The sequence below is a fragment of the Eurypyga helias genome, unplaced genomic scaffold (assembly GCF_000690775.1).
Source record: "Eurypyga helias isolate BGI_N326 unplaced genomic scaffold, ASM69077v1 scaffold21991, whole genome shotgun sequence".
Lineage (NCBI taxonomy): Eukaryota > Metazoa > Chordata > Aves > Eurypygiformes > Eurypygidae > Eurypyga > Eurypyga helias.
In genome coordinates this window covers 4,652-9,547 of record NW_010230449.1, presented here as the reverse complement: position 1 = coordinate 9,547, position 4,896 = coordinate 4,652, and the positions used below count along the sequence as shown (strand labels likewise).

At 56.9% G+C, this 4,896-nt stretch overlaps 1 protein-coding gene across 1 annotated transcript in view; it reads right to left on the bottom strand.

Moving 5' to 3' along the window:
- The window catches only part of NLGN3 (neuroligin 3), a 20,870-nt gene that overhangs the window by 12,449 nt on the left and 3,525 nt on the right, over positions 1–4,896 (bottom strand). The window lies entirely within an intron of this gene.

Sequence of the window (4,896 nt, the reverse complement as noted above, 5' to 3'; positions counted from 1 at the left end):
CTGCTGCCTCCAGGGACAACAGCCCCCTGCTGCCAGCAGAGCCCATGTGAAGTGTTGCCTTGGGTGGCCGCTGGCCACCAGTCAGGGTCCTGCCCATCACCCCCACACGGTGCATGGCCCCTTGTTGTGCCTGGCACGGCTGCACCGCAAACCGCCGGTGCCACAGCGTGAGACCACCACGGCACAGCGCCCCGTGATGCTCAGCTCCGTCCTGTACCACCTCCCTGCTTAAAAGACTAGTTGCATGGTTCACTGAGGGTTGCAAGGGCCAACCAGCTTGCCCTGGTCCAGGCAGAACACTACAAATATCGCTTTCTGTGACATTCCTAATGCCTTCCAGCCACACAGCCCTTAGCAAACCCACGGTGCCATGGCACAGGCCATGCCAGCAGCCCCAGCCCAGTGCTGTGGGATGCTGTTGGGAACAGCATGCGCTGTGGTCTCCTTGTCCCCTCAGAGCTGCACACCAGCGCCTGTGGTCCTCCGCCCCCTAATGCTTGCACCAAAAATGCTCCCCAGGGGACTTCAGGGGGGACAGCAGGGTTTCCCCTGGGCTGCCTGCTCTGCCCAGTGACCTGCCCTAGACACACAGGGCTCCGAGGTCCTGCCAGGCACCCAGCTGATCCCAGAGCCCCGCTGCTAGCGCCAGCCAGCCCCTCGCCACCGCAGCAAGGGTTTTCATGGCCTCCAGCAAGGCTCCACAGGCAAGGGGCTGTTCCATGGCTGGATGAGTCTACGAGGTGAGCATGAAACTGTCCAGGAAGATGAAATCAGGGAGCTATCCTCACTGCCTCTCTGGGAGCAGAATCCCACAGGTGACATAGGTGGCAGATAACGGAGACAGCAACACGGAGGGAGACAGGATTTGAAATTAAAAGGAATTTATGACTGGGGAGTGGGGCAGTGCCACTGGGCCAAGAGGCTTGCACAATGCCTTAAGCAGTCATGACCTGCTGGAGAAAGTCCAGAGGAGCAACAACCAGAAGTGTAGAAAAATCCAGCAGGCAAGAAAAGTTTTCAGGAGGCTGGAACACGCGAATCCTGAGAGCAGATGAGTGATGGGAGCTACAGCAGCATCCCCACACATGAAAGACCACTGCAAGGTGGTGAGGTGGAAGAGCAACTCCCTCTCCGCTGCGCAGAGCACAGGCAGACCCGAAGCTACGTGAGGCAGGTTGAAGCTGGATGAGAAGAAAAACCTTCCTGGCAGAAAGGGCAGGAAAGTGCTGGAAGAGGTGGCCTGGGGAGGTGTTTAAGACCAGGTGAGACACACTGCCAGGAAGAGGTGACGTAGAGCTGTTGCTGCCTGAGGCAGGATGGATCGGCTGTCTCCAGAGCCATTCTGATCTTCTCTGACTCAGACCTCACCTCCCGACCTACCCTCTCCATGCCCCAGCCCTGCCTCCTCGCCTCCTGCTTCACCACCTAGCCATCCCCTGAGCTCCTCACAGCATTCTCCTGTTCTCACCCCATGCCACCCCCAGCCCTGCCACCCCTCGCCGCAGCACCCCAGCATCCCCCCTTCCTGCTGCATCCTTCCCGCGTGCTCTGCCCCTGCCCACCCACCAGCTGCACGCTCGGCCGGGCACGTTTGCCCAGCCTGTTTGCAGGAGGCTGCAAGCTTGACCTACTGCGTCTTCATTAGGAAGAGCTGCAAGCCCTGAAAGCACTTAAATGACGAAGTACTCATGCAATATTTGCTAACCGCTGCTATGCGCCAACCTCCTTGCTACTGCTCGGAGATAGGGATTTTTCTCTAATGAAGACCACAGGCAGTGAACCTTCATCACACTGTGATTCAGAGCTGGGAAGTAGATCACGGGCAGCTGGAGATCCCTATCCACTGCCAAGGGCTGTTAAAGCCTTGGGACTTGCTGGGCCCTCCAGCCTGGTCTCCTTCAGGGGACAAAGATTTTCATGCAGTCAGAGATGGAGGAACCATCTATGAGGAGCTGTCAGGCTGTAAGAGAGGGCAGTGGACAACATCGCAGTGATCTGAGCAACCTGGCTGAGCAGGGAGGGATCCGGCTGGAGAATGCTGCCCCTGAGCTCAGAGACAGCTGGGACAAGCCTAAGGCAACCTGAGCTTCTCCCGCCGCAGAAGGAGCGGTAGAAAGCCGTGCTGGGAAGCTGAGCAAAGCAGGAGGGCAGTAACGCAGGCCAGAGGGAAGGGGAACAGCACGTGCGCACGGCGGATGCAAAGCACGAGCCTTCCCCCTTGGCAGGAAGGTGCCAGGGTGGCTGGGATTATGGCAACCACAGGCTGTGTGACCAAGTGGGGTTTTTTGCCTTTTGCTACATTGCTCACCTCCACGGTGACCCACCGATGCCCCACAGCTCACGTCAGCAATTACAGCTTCACTTCCCTCACCCATCCCTTGCACTTTGCTTCATTACCTCCCTCCACCGGTTATTGCCATGTTCAGGGATACCCATCCCAGGAGATCTTCCTGGCAAAAGCCACAACACAGAGCCCCACAGCACCTACTCTCACGGGGACGGGTTTAAGCTTGTGGATTCACAGCTGGAAAAAAACAAAAGGACTTGTGGCTCTTGCTCTCCTTACCCATCAAAAGCTCCCTCCACTAACCCGGTGCGAGTGCCCATTGTGCCGCTTCACTTTAAGCTGACTGTGAAGTGACATTGTTCAGGCCAGTGGGAAGGATGCACATGCTCTTATCCAAAGGCTCTAGGAAGATTTGAGCTTGAGGTTCAGTAACAAATAAAATCACTTCCCCTGAAACAGCAGCATCCACACCAGATTTATGCCATCTTAAGTAAACTATGCCCCCAGCTCTGGCACCAGCACAGAGAGAGAAAAGAGGGCAAGTAGCCTCGGTTCTTGGAGGCTTTGCCCTCAGCATGGTGAAAGCAGAAGAGCAGGAGCATGTGCTGACACCTCTCCAGACCCAAACGAGTGCTTAGGGTGGCCGTGGGCAGCCGGAGTTCCCAGGGCACTTGCTCCCACACAGCGGCCGCGGTGCCAGCAAGAGTCGGCAGCAGTGCTGCCACCGTGCCTGACGGCCTTGTGCACCCAGAGGCACACCTGCTAGAGGCCACACCAGCTTCTCTGGGAGCCACAAGGACCAGGAGCAGCACTGACGAGCGCCACTGAACCCGCACAACCCCACAGGTGGGGCAGCTCCCCTGTTGCTTGTGCCCAGTAGCCGCTCCAACCATCAGCCTTTGTTCCAGGACTGCAGCGCACCTCAGCGCTGCCCTGCCCCTCCCTGTCCCTGGGTGATGCAGAGGAGTTATCTCCATCCTTGAGTGGACTCCGGAAAAGCACTGCATCTCCTCACGCTCTGCTGCCTCCGCCAGCACCAACACCTACCTTCACCTTTGCGAATCACTCCCCAGAGCGGAACCGGAGCACCAGGGCAGTGCTCCGCTCCCAGCCAGCGCTGCAAAGCGGCAGGCTTTGCAGGAGGCTGTGAGAAGCCTTCCAGCAAGGGAGCGCTGCAGAAGTCACACAGCTGTAGGGAAGCCTCAGCCGGTACTCAGCCAAGTTTCCTTCTTGGAGAGCAGTGGAGAAGCCACGAAGCTTTTCCCACAGGGCAGCTGAAGCACATCCTGAGCCCAGGAGCTGCTGAGAGCTCCAGCCGCCCCTGCACAGCAGAGCAAGACTCTGGACTGGCATGTTTGTCTCTGCAGCATAGAATCAGGGAATGGTTTGGGTTGGAAGGGACCCTAAAGCCCACCCAGTCCCATCCCCCTGCCATGGGCAGGGACACCTTCCACTAGACCAGGTTGCTCCAAGCCTCATCCAGCCTGGCCTTGAACACTTCCAGGGATAGGGCATCCACAGCTTCTCTGGGCAACCTGTTCCAGTGCCTCCCCACCCTCTCCGGGAAGAACTTTTTCCTGATACCCAATCTAAATCTCCCCTCTTCCAGTTTAAACCCGTTACCCCGTGTCCTGTCACTTCCTGCCCTTGTAAAAAGTCCCCCCCAAGCTTCCCCATAGCCCCTTCAGGCACTGGAAGGTGCTATAAGGTCTCCCCGGAGCCTTCTCTTCTCCAGGCTGAACAAGCCCAACTCTCTCAGCCTGTCCCCATAGCAGAGGGGCTCCAGCCCTCGGAGCATCTTCGTGGCCTCCCTCAGACTCGCACCAACAAGCACCGCAGTCTCTGCAGAGCCCCAGCCAGAGAGATTAGGGCCGTCACTAGTGAAAAACAGGGAGGGCTGCTGTGTTCAGGGCAGCCACACTTTTCCCTCCAAAAATGACACACACCTCCTCATGTCCTGCAGCAATCCCTGCTCAGGTAAGGCTGATGGTACAGGGAAGGGAAAAGCATCCTGGTGCCCGCCACAACCAAGCACAGGCTGGGAGTGTTGGCACAAAGCAAAAGGCAGAGTGGCACACAGGTACCGTACCGTGTGTGTGCGTACAGGCTCTTCGGGCGGGCAGCATTATTTTCACAGTAAAACCTGAGCCTCAGTGCTGTCAGCTCCCCCAGCACCATGCATGGCTAATTATTCCCAAAGCACTGCTCCCCTGCCTTGCTCCCAGAGAAGGGGCCAAAGGGTATGGAGGAGACCGGCATGTAGAAAATTTCCATATAGGAAATTATTGTGGGGAACTGGGCAGGGAAACAGGGGACCTTTTTCTGTCCTAGGGATAAATTGTGATAAATTTTCAGTCCTTCAGCTGCTATGAAACACACTGAGCTCAGGGGTGGCAGAAATGATGAAAAATTCAGTAAGGTAGGAGCTGAGGCATTTTGAAGCACCAAAATACCGCACAGTCGCGAGAGGGGAGTTTATTCACTGCTCACATGTGGCCCTAGAAATAATAATCAAGAATATTCCAACGTTCAAATGACACACAGCCTGAGGACATCAGCACGGCGGGTACATTATCCTCCCCCCAAGCATTCCTAGCCCAGGATACACG